At 40.8% G+C, this 12,378-nt stretch overlaps 1 pseudogene; it reads left to right on the forward strand.

Annotated features, from left to right (window-relative positions):
* Positions 1–12,378, forward strand: part of LOC149748698 (endoplasmic reticulum mannosyl-oligosaccharide 1,2-alpha-mannosidase pseudogene) — a 122,811-nt pseudogene continuing 110,433 nt past the window's right edge.

A 12,378-nucleotide genomic window follows, 5' to 3' on the forward strand; every position in this document is an offset into this window, starting at 1 on the left:
AGGAGGCCCGGGAAGGTCACCTCCAACTCTTAGCAACCTCATCTGTTTACCTCAGTGCGTGTCATGACTTCATGACTTGAAGGCTATGATCTCCCAGGATATGACTTGCTTCACAGGGAAGGAATTTGTTGGCCTCTGTGAAATGAACCTAAGACAGGAATGGGGAGGACTTCTGAGCAGCCTGTTAAATGAGAGATACTGGCTAGAGGGTGTGGAGGAGAAAGCCTTCATGTGACACTATCAGGGTCCCCGGTGGCAGCCAGGTGTCTTGGTTTTGATTTTCGTTTTATAAATATTTTTCCTACCTGTCAGTTCTCCAAATGGAGGCAAACTCATCTCCGTGGCAGCTGAAGCATAAGAGCCCCAGTGAATATGTCAGAGCTGAGGAGAAAGTTTCACTCTAAAACAGGCATAAAAGGAAGAAAAGATAGAGGTTCTCTTTTATCACAGAGTCTGGACAATACTAAGGGGGAAAATCACATAACAGGGTGTTAAATAGAAAATGTCCTGCCCTTTCTGGAACTTCAGTTGAGCACCTGAAGCTGAGGACGTTGGTTGATAAGTGCTCACACCTTCTACTAAGAAAGTTGTCAATCATATCTATGCAAGGCTTGCTAAGAGATGCCCACCAATTTCGGTCACTATTAGCAAGCGCATTTAAGATGAGCCTAGAAAGTCACTGAGACAAAATGAAACCAAAATTCTCTCTTAGGTTGGGTTCTTTCAAAAGCAGACCCTGAACCAAAGATTCATGTACAAGTAATTTATTAAGAAAGTGTTCCCTGGAGAAACCAGTGAGGGAGAGGGAGGATGGACAGAGAGGGGGAAGACCAAGAAGGGTGCTATTTCGGCTGAGTTCCCTGGGTCAGGCTGATCCCCGAGGGAACTCTAGAAAGTAAGTTACACGTCAGTGTTTACTCTGTCTGGAAGCAAAGGAGCTGGGTTTCTGAACTCTCACACAGGGTCTGCTCTTAGCTCTCGGTGCCCAAGGCCATCCTCTGGAGGTCCCAGCTGCCCTATTAGTAGCAAAGCATTGCAGAAATTGGAGGATGAGCTGATAAAAGAGATTCCAAGGGACTTACTGCAGTGACGGCAGCAGTGTCTTCTACAGAAGGAAAATTGGGGCGTAGAAGGAGGTTCTTCTCTCCACCACAGCACTTCAGGCCAAAAGAGGGGCCCTAGGAGAGCCAGTCATGGAGATCGGGGCTGCCTGCATTTGGAGAGCCTGGCTTCTCTCGCATCTCTGATCTAGTCTGGTGGGATGCTTGCTGAGCTGAAGGAGCTCCTGGGCTCACCTGATGCTGCCACTGGGCCAGAGTGGAGTGTGGTGAGAGTTCTGGGGACAACTTGATTTGTGCCTCCTAGACTTTGGCATCAAGGCTGGAGAAGCAACAAAGCAGCTGCAGCTCCCAAGGACATGGGGAGGAGCCAGGGCAGAAGTGGAGCATCCACACATAGTGGCAGCTGAATGGTGTGCTGGTCAAGGGTATGGACTCTGGAACTAAACTGCCCAAGTCTGAAACTTGTCTCTGCCATTTACTAGCTATGTCATCTTGAATAAGTTTCTTGACCTCTTGTGTCTCACTTTCCCCGTTAGTAAAGTGGGGATAATGCTATTACCTTCCTCGTGGGGTTGTTGTGATTATTAAAATCAGATTGGGCATATATATATTCACACACATATATATGTATGTATATACATATATACACATATATATACACAGACACACACATATATCTACCTATATATCTACCTACTATATACATAAGTAAAATCTACTTTGTATATATCTACTATATATAAAATATATATATATAATCACACATATATTATATATTATTATTAATATATTAATGTGTGTATTATATATGTAACATATACTACCTATAATATATTACATATGAGCCATATTATATACATATAATATAATCTACTATACATTATTATATATCTTAGATATTACTAAGTGATGGCTCGAAGTCATTCTATAAAAGCAGATCTAGGATTCAAACCAGGCATCTGACTCCAGAACCTATAGTCTCAACCACTGTGCCATACTGATCTTGAATATACTTTATACTCTACAGGTTAAACTGCTAGGGAGTTTTGAGGTCAGCCAGCTTGGATCTAAATCCCAGCTCTGCTATTACTGTTAACTGTGTGACCTTGGCCAATTGTTGAAACTTCCTAAAACAGTATCTCCTTCATTGAATTGTTAGGATTAGATGAGATAACACGTGTAAAGTACATAGCAGGGTGCTTAGCACAGAGTAAGTGCTCAATAAATTATTATTGTGTTATTTTCCCAGGCCTGTTTCTACCTCTGCTTCCTGCCTGCATATTCATTCCTCACTTTTGGCTTTCTGTTCATGTTGAAGAGCTGTAGACTTGGGTCGGGGAGAAGGGGGAAAAGAGACAGCAAAGCCAGGCTAAGGAGGGCATCTCTCCATGACAGGGTCTAAGATTAAAAACAGAGAGAGAGGGCTTCCCTGGTGGCGCAGTGGTTGAGAGTCCGCCTGCCGATGCAGGGAACGCAGGTTCATGCCCCGGTCCGGGAAGATCCCACATGCCGCGGAGCGGCTGGGCCCATGAGCCATGGCCGCTGAGCCTGCGCGTCCGGAGCCTGTGCTCCGCTACGGGAGAGGTCGCAACGGGAGAAGTCGCAGCAGTGAGAGGCCTGCGTACCGCAAAAACAAACAAACAGAGAGAGAGAAAGGAATTGGCAGTGATGGAAATGTCACTGACTATGCATTAGTGCCTCAGAACTTTAATATTAGTCATTTGACTTTCCTTTTGTGTTTTATTTATTTTTCTACACAGCATGATCAAGCCCCGAGTTAGGGTTTAAAATTGAATGAATCATCCCGTTATCCTTGAGAAATGCATCAGGGACAGGAAGTATTATTCTCATTTCACCAGTGAGAAGCTGATAAACAGAGAGGCTAAGTGATTGGTTCAAGGTCACAAAGCTAGAAATAGTATTTGTGGTCAGTGTTCTGGCCTTCAGATATTACTGCATCCCCAGGTTACAGGACACTAGTTATGTCAGGAGATGAACAACAAAGTGACTTTATGAACATAGAAGAGATGGGGAAAGAAATTATGTTGGTTGATCACCTACCCTGTGCTAGGTACTATGGGAGGCATTTTATATTAGTATTTTGTCAAATTCTCACAACTACCATACGAACCAACATGTGAATCATATTGGTGCTATAGTCCCAATTTATAGATGAGCAAACTGAGACCCATTTGGATTTGAACTAGTGTTTCTGATTCCAGAATTTGTGTTGTTTCTCATTATGTCAAGCTGCTCCTGGATGTTTGGTTCTTATTTCTATTTCATAAGGAACCTGAAGGCCAGTGGGGCTTCCTCCTGGACACCTCTCTCTATCTAAAGCCAATGCTTCCCGCTACTCTCCCAGGTTCTATTCTGTAGCAATAGGATGCCCCCATTCCTATTTGATTGCTGCTGCTTCCTGTCCTCCCCCTGAGAATTGGAACCTTAGTGATGTTTTCTGGGAATGACAAACACTGTGCAACCTCCGACAGTGGTTACACAATCCAATTCTTTTCTATAGATGGTTATTGACTCCTTGCTCAGGCCAATATATTGTTAGATTTATTTCTTTATCTCCAGAACCTGACAATAGCTCTGTTCTAGCATATAGCTCAGTTCAAAGCAACTTAATGATGATGATATAATAATAATAATAATACTGTAAAGCAAACACAGTGGTTCCCACATTTCTCATTGACTCTCCAGAAGAACTCAGGGTATGATTATGTTTATTTTCCCAATTTTACAGATGAAGAAATGTATAGTCAGAGAAATTAAATTAGTTGTCTAGAGCCTCACACCTAGTAAGAGGAAAAGCTGGAATTTTGAACGCAGGCATTTTTTATTCTGAAACGTTTCCCTTTAATAATTTATCTCCTTGCTTCAGTTAGCATTTGCTGGGTAACAAACCATTCCAAAACTTAGAGGCTTAAAAGAATAACTGTTTTATTTAGCTCATGATTTTGTGTGTCAGCTGGAAGGCTTTTCTGGTCTTAGCCATATCAGTGCATACGTGCCCTCCCACGCATCTGTGGTCAGCTGGTGGGTGGCTGGGAACTACGTGATCTAGGATGGTCTCAGTTGCATGTCTGAAGGTTGACTGTCCATTTGTTGAGGCTCCCTGGTTCTCCTCTCCTTGGCTTCTCATCCTTCAGCAGCTGTTCTGGGCTTGTTCACATGGTGGTCTCAGGGTTCTGAGCTCTCTTGCAAGAGAACAAGCCCCCACGCACCATCACTTTTCTGTTTACCCCTTCTTTCCTCCCTGTTAGCCAATGTCTTCTTGGCCAAAGCAAGTCACATGGCCAACCCAGATTCAGGGATAGAGAATTAGACTCCCCCACTTGGCTGTGGGGGAGGTTTTTGTAGCCAGTTTTGCAGTCCACCACACTTATTTTCTGCTAGGTCACTCAGTCTGTGAGGTAGAGAGATAAACAAACAGGTAAGTGACAGGGTATTTTCAGAACTGCTTGTAAATATAAAGACCACTTATTTTATTGGCTTCTAAAATTCCCTGGGCAGCATGGAGCTTGGGAGTCTCCTCAAGTACAAGAGATTTCCTTGAGAAAAGAGCCAATACAGGTCCTGGACTGCCTGAGCACTGAGCAGATTCGGTGGGGAGAAGCTGTCATGGAGGTGGTGACCTAGCCTTGGAGACTCTTCGTTTTTTTCTGAGTAGGACTTTGCATCACTCCTGCATCATTGCCCCATGCCCTTCCCCTGCGGAACCTGGCACAGCTGGCAGTTCGGCTGGGTAGCTGTTTCAGGAAACTCAAAATTAACGTTATGGCCAGGAAGTGCCAAGCATGGCTCAATGTAATTTCTATCTACTTTGGATATTTAGCAGCACCAGATCTAGTTCAGCTGTCTTTGATCATGTTTGGAAAAATGTTTCTTCATGGTTAATGCTCTTCAAGAGGCATTTTATTCCAGCTTGTTATGATATGTCGTAGGTTTTTCTGTAAGTGAACAAGGGTGGGTGGGACACCTATGGGAACTCAGGCTGTGATGGAGCCCTGATCGTCCCCTAGTTGGCTCCAGTTCCACTTGTCACTTCCCTTCCACTGTGAATGGAGGCAGAATACTGTGGTTAAGTGTATGGACTCTGAGAAAGACTGGGTCCAAATCCTGGCTCAACTACTTACTCTGTGATTGGGGAAAATGACTGAAGCTTTTGTGTTTCAGTTTTTTTAATTGGTAAAATGAAGATGATAAAAGTAACAATTCATAGGGTTATTGTGAGGATTAAGTTAGTTAATGGCATAAAGTGCTTAGACCCATGCCAGACACAGAGTAAGGCTAAATAAATGTAGTCGTCATTGTTAATGACAACAAAAACTTATTAGTATTAGCACTGTTACTCGGCAATGGTTCTAAAACCTTAGCAGCGTATCAGCTTTATCTCAGAGAGCTTATTAAAAATACAGTGCCATATGCTTGGAGATTCTATTTGTGGGACACTTAGGAATCCACACGTTTTACTAAGAGTCAGATGATTTTAAAGCTGCCAGTGCCCAGAGCAGCATGTGGGAATAACTGCTTACCGTATAAAGCTTGACACATTTTCTTCAACACTCAACACAAAGATATACTGAGATCACTTTAAGAGACTATTTGGAAAAAACATATATGTAAAAACATCTTTTCCTGTCCCTACAGATCCTGCATGCAAAATATACTCACCCCTTCTCCAAGAGAAAATCCAAGACACAGTCCTTGCCCTCTGTCCTTCCTAAAAGAATGCCGTAATGAGGAAATGATGTTTCTAGTTACTGATAATAATAGTTTACATTATTGAGTACTTACTAAGTGCCAAGAATTACGCTGAGAAATTTACTTGGATTAGTGGTTTTAACTCCTTCAATAATCTGATGAAATAGGCACTATATTATGAGGAAACTGCAGCTTAGTGAGATGAATGTCTTTGCCAAGGTCACCCAGGGAATTGAGAGCTAATCCACACACTTAATTGCTATTCCATGACTCATACCCAGGCTCTCAGCCTCCAAGGCCTGTATCCTCAACTACCAATCTAAATTGCCTTTTAAATAGAGTTTGCTAGTTGTTTCTTATTATGTTTTCTCATTTAATTTCCATATTAACAGAACTCCAAGCTTTAGCTGGGCACTTTGCCACCCAAAACAAAGATAACATTTCCCAGCCTCCTTTGCAGGTAAGTGTGCATGTGGCTAAGTTCTGGCTGATGGGATATGAGTGGAAGTGACATATATAAATTCTGGGTCATGCCTCTAAAGGAAAGAAGTGTGACCTTCTTCTCCTTTAACTCTTCTGCTGGAGTGAGACCATCATGGTGTGCCATCCTGGAATTAAAGATGACAGTAATATTGTAGGGAATGTGGAGCAAAAACACAGAAAGCACTTGGGTCTCTGACACTGACAACTGCAATGGACTGCTTATGTAAATTCAGATTATTAAATGAGAGATAAATAAATTTTGGGTGTCAACAGCAACTGAATCCTAACTAATACAACCCTCTATCAACACATCGTTTTAAAAGGTTGCAGTTATGAGTGATCTGTACCTATTCTGGATCTCAAGCAAAGTTTTATAAAGTTTCTCTCCCCCCACCCCCCACTTGGTGAAGTGATCTGCTGGGTTCTAGGAGATCTCTCCTCCAGGATGCCCATAATGCTAGGTGCATTTGTGTGTGCAATTGTTTCCATAATCTATTTCAAGGTGTCAATAAAGTATCGACATTATAAGAAGTTGCAATTCCACAGTCTGAGTCTACTAACTGGGTTGCTGGACACTCTGGCCCCTAAAATCTCCTCTTTTGTCTGGCCAAAGTTGAAAAGGGAAGTTTCAGAGGTGTCATGCAAACTCTAATCTTGGCACTCAGGTACTGGTTATCGACTTCCCACTTACACTGTCCTGTTTCTGTAGATAACAGATTCTGAGATGTTACAAGAGATACATTTGAAGTTGATAAGAGGTCCTTTCAACACTGTATATAGCCACCTCCTTACAGTTTTAGGTAAAGCCAAGTTTGGGGCTTATTCAGTGCTGGTTTTAGTTCTTGAGATGTAAGATACTGAGAACTCAACTCGTGGTGAGTATTTGAATAAAAGTATTACTTGATTTACATTTAATCAGAGTAAAAAGTAGTAATAATCATGATAATGACTAAATACAATGAGTGCGTAGTATGTATCAGTCACAGTTCCATATGTTTACGTACATTATGTCATTTAATTCTCACTATAGCCCTACAAGAGAGGTAATACTCTTATCCCATTTTCCAGATAAGAAAATTGCTGTCCTACCACTGGGTTTCTATCCAGTTCACTGAAGGCAGAGGAACCTGGTATAAAATCTATGACAATAGCTACTATTTTAAAAGTACTTCACATGCATGTATGTATGCATTGAGTCCTTTATTTTATTTTATTATCATTTTAAATTTAATTTATTTAATTTTTATTTTATTATTTTATTTTATTTTATTTTTACAACAGTCCTATGAAATAAATCTTAGTACTATGGAAATGAAGGATATTAGGGCCTGGAAAAGCCAAATAACTTGGCCATGGTCACATGGCTTAGAAGTGTCATGGCCAGTATTCAAGTTCAAGTCTGACTTCAAGTCCTGGACTCATTAAACTATCCAAGCTACCTTGAACTTATACCATAAAAATGCTTCTGATTACCAGCATGCCGTTCCTAATAACATGTGATATTATGGTGGATTTTGTTTTTAGAGTTTTGTGATCAAGTATTATTTTGTATAAAGTGAAATTCTGTGGAGCTAAAGAGACTTTCTCTATATCCATTACATCTTTTACTTTCTACTGTATAAAATGTCATATTTAGCGAAACATGGGAAAATATTAGAAAAGATCTAATTTGCTTAATAAATCGAGTACTCAGAAAATGCAAAACACATACACAGAATCCAACAAGAAAGAGGGAAGAATCCTCAAAATGGATAAATTAGGAGAGTCATGTGGAATTCTACAAACGTGATAAACACATTAGAAAAATGAAACTTAGACAGATGTGCCGTTAGACTAATTGGACAAAAATCCTTGAAAAGCTCAGTGGTAGGCATAACTGGAAAAGACAGCTGAACGAATGAATAGACAAAAGGGACTATACTCAATGTTTTGTATATAAAATTCATTGTATCCTTTAAACAATTAGGAGCCATATGATCTAAATGTGAAAATGCCCTCAGATAAATTGAGGAAATTTCCTTGAACATTGCAGAAGAAAGAAAAGAAACCTAAAAGAATGATCGCTCTCAAAATGGGCTGAAACTGTCATATCGGTTTTGAAATGCTGTTTTGTTATTTAGAATTTTAGGCGAATGTATCATTATGAGAATTGGCTTCAGGTACATCGTTTTGCTCCCCTTTTGCTTCTCAATCTCTCAAATTTGTCCCCTCCTTTCCACCTTGCCACTATCAGTGTTAAAAATGCTCATTATTCTTAGAGCAGTAGTCTGCATGTAGCTTCCTCTCTTCTTATCTGTCTTCCTCATTGCACAATACTGATTTTTTTTTAAATGGGAGATTGATAGTGAAACAGGAGGGAAGGGGGCACAACACAACCTTTAAAAGAATGACATAGACATAGGACATGACAAAAATTGGTTAGAACCAACTAGATCCAAGATGGCAGAAGATTTGCCTTCCAGTGGACCTTGAGCCTCATTATACGCTCATTGTAACACATTAGCATAAGCTAAGTGACACACCCACCAGTGCCATGACAGTTCCGAGGCTGACCATCAAAGATCAAAAAGTAGGCTGTGGCCCGATTCCTGGAAATCTCCGCCCCTTCTCCAACACAGTTGGAATACTCCTCCTTCTTGTTAGCCTATGAAATTACCCAACCCATAAAAACTAACCACCCCCATATTTTGGGGCCTCTCACCTTCTGAGATGACCCATACTCTGTCTGTGGAGTGTGTTTCTCTCTAAAGAAATCCACTTCTTACCTATCACTTTGTCTCTTACTGAATTCTTTCTGCAATGAGACATCAAGAACCTGAGTTTTATTAAGTCCTGAGACCAGGTGTGTGATCTAATAATTAGAAGACGGTGGGTTCAAGTCCCAGTCTGAGTTACACAGTTTCAGTAGGACACTACTTTCCTTAAACTCCTGTAATGGTTTCCCATCACCTTTGTGATAAAATCAAACTCCTTGGCTGTTGCCTATTTTCTATTCTCCTGGCTTGCTTCTTCCTCACATGTGACTTCAGTCCAGCCTTAATGAACTCGTATGAACTTCTATTTCCACTATAAAGACATGCTGCACACTCTGAGGGGGAAGTGAAAATATGCCAGATCCTGGATAAATTACAACAAATACATACTGTAAATGCACTGCTGGGCTCCAAGGGTTAAGAAAAAAAAAGTGGGTTGAAATCTGAACAGTGAAGGATTATCTGACATAGTTATTAATGGCACCTCTGTTTCATTCTCAGATATGTTCTAGTTTGGACAATAAACTATATGATCATTTTATTAACAGGCTATAGTATAACCAGTTGTTTCACAATCAAGGAACAAAGACACCAAATTCCCAGTTTGAGATCAATGGGTTCTCACTCCCCTTCTCTTTACTGTCTCTATCCAGCCAATTCCACACTTATAGGTTTATTACTTCCATAACTCCACTTCTGGTACCATATTCTGTATCTGTTGGGAAACAATATCAAAACCCACACTGTTTTAGATAATGATTTACTGACTCACATAGTAGGAAAATCCAGACACAAGTTTGGCTGATCTAGCAATTTAGTGCTGTTAATGAGGACCCAGTTTCATTCTTTCCTTTTTTTTTCTTTTTCTTCATTCTGCCTTTTACTGTGTCAGCTTCATCCCACACTGGGCCTGCCACTTGATAGTAAAAAGGCTGCAGCAGTTCCAGCCTTTACATCTGCACGCCAGGTCCCACCAGCATTCCAAGCAAGAATCCTGAAATTCACCTTCATAGACTTGTTTGGATCACATGCCCTCCTCCCTCATCCAAGCATTCTGGCCAGGATGATGGAATGTGCTGATTGGCTTGAGTAGGTTAAGCCCTGGAGCTGTGGGATGGAGTCAGCCTTTCCTCAAGTACATGGGCTGCTTGGAGGTGTAATCAGGAAGAGGGAAAGAGGACTGGATACTGGATCAAAAACCAAGTTTTCAGACCATGGTAGAAGCCTTGGTGTTCCTACCAAACCAACCTAGCCATGTTGTCAGAGACTCAAGCTTAACACTCACTGTGGAGGTTACACTACAATACATTTGATTTGCAGCTATTCAGGCCATGAGAGGAGTTTGGGAGCCAAAGTGGTGAGTGGATATAAAGAGCATTCTTTTCCTGAAGCCAAACAGAGCTGAGTCTTGAATCTGGGTATGAACTTCTTAACTGGCTTTGAATCTGAGCCAAGATAATTACTTTTTGATCCTCCTTTTTCCTTATCTGCAATTTGGGGATAATTTTCCTATCTTAAAGATATACAGTTTTGTGAGAACTAATGAGATTATGCATATAATGTGCCCAGCATAGTACATGGCACAGAGTAGATAAGTTCCCTTTTAGTTTAGAGTCACTAAATTGACTCTGAAATCATCAGCATAAATGATTTTTTCTTGGGTCATTTAGTCCACCTGCCAAGCTGTGCCTGCTTTTTTGTACCTCCTTCTATAGTAGGTGGAGGTAAACTGTGAGATAACTTGGTCTCATTCTCGGTATCTCTTCTTTAAATAGTGGGGAAAACCTGGTTTCTTGAAATAACTAATAAATATATTTTAATATTAATAATAAACAGTAAGCATACCCCGGATCTTGCTAACCTAGAGTCATTTTCCTCTCACTCCAGGAAGCTTCAACCATTGTATTTGCCCCAAGTGTTGATCCTTTTCTGATGCCTCAGGAAACTAGCTGTTCCTTCATTTCTCACCAAGACCAAAAGCCATTTTGCTCCAGGGGAGCCCATTAGCTCATTTGAATTAAGTTTCCAGATTCTAAGACAGGAATCTCAAGGTTGGAAGGCCAGGGAACATCAGCAAGGTATCTGACTCATTCTTTTTTTTTCTTTTTTTTAAACATCTTTATTGGAGTATAATTGCTTTACAATGGTGTGTTAGTTTCTGCTTTATAACAAAGTGAATCAGTTATACATATACATATGTTCCCATATGTCTTCCCTCTTGCGTCTCCCTCCCTCCCACCCTCCCTATCCCACCCCTCCAGGCAGTCACAAAGCACCGAGCCGATATCCCTGTGCCATGCGGCTCATTCTTGATTCCTGCTATCATCACCGTATTCTGACAATGTTTATGTTCACTGCTACCCCTTTCCCCCAACCTATTATCAGCTGATTGGCCACCTCAGACTTGCAGGAAATAGCAGCATAAACAATGCTTCAGTGAACCCCTCCAAGCAGTCAAGACCACGAATATTTCATCAGCTTGCATTTGCTGTCTTTGCCCCGGTGGTCCCACACTGGGTTCCAAGTGACTAAGCTCTGGGGAAACCCTTTCCCCAGATAATGAGTGTTTCTTCAGCTCCACTGAATTAGCCTTCCTATTTTATTGTGCCCCTGGGTTACAGGAGCTTAAAAGTTATAAAACAGCAAATTATTGCTGAAGGCCTGCAGCATGTTATCCTGAAGCCCCCGCCACTATATGAATGGGGCTAAAGTCATCAGGGAAGTTTAGTCTGTGGCTTCACATTTGGGGGATATTTAGCGTTTTTAATTTTCCAAAGATAAAAATAGACATACTTCTTTCCGATCATAGAGATTATAAAGATAAATGTTTGCCTATCAAACAATATAGAAAATCATAGTGAAGAAAGCAAATATAATCCTAAATTCCAAGCCCAGAGATAATTATTGGTAGCAGTTTGCTGTATGTGGTCCAGACCTCTTACTCCCTTTTTCTCTTTCATTTTACATAAATGGAATCATATTCTAAATGCCATTTAACAGTTGCTGAGCATATCTTTTACACCCATAAATATAGGTCTGTATCATTATTTTTATGACTGAAGAGCATCATGTTGTATTTGTATACCAGATTTTATTTACCCAGTCCCCTGTTGATGAATACTCAGTTGTTTCCAAATTGTTCCTATTAGCAATAACACCGCAGTAGATGACCTTATACACTTTTGCATACATATCAGCTTACCTCCTCAGGATACATTTCTAAAAAGTGGAATTGCTAAGCACATCTGAAGGCTTTGGTTCATATGGCTAAATTGCTTCTCAAACACAATTTGCATGTTGACTAATCATACCTGAAAGCTGGCCAAAACGTCTGTTACAAGAAACTCACTGAGGAGATGGGCTTCCAGGTC

Source organism: Delphinapterus leucas, chromosome 7, assembly GCF_059928025.1.
Source record: "Delphinapterus leucas isolate spDelLeu-1000000601 "Yukka" chromosome 7, BTC_Dleu_Yukka2, whole genome shotgun sequence".
Classification (NCBI taxonomy): domain Eukaryota; kingdom Metazoa; phylum Chordata; class Mammalia; order Artiodactyla; family Monodontidae; genus Delphinapterus; species Delphinapterus leucas.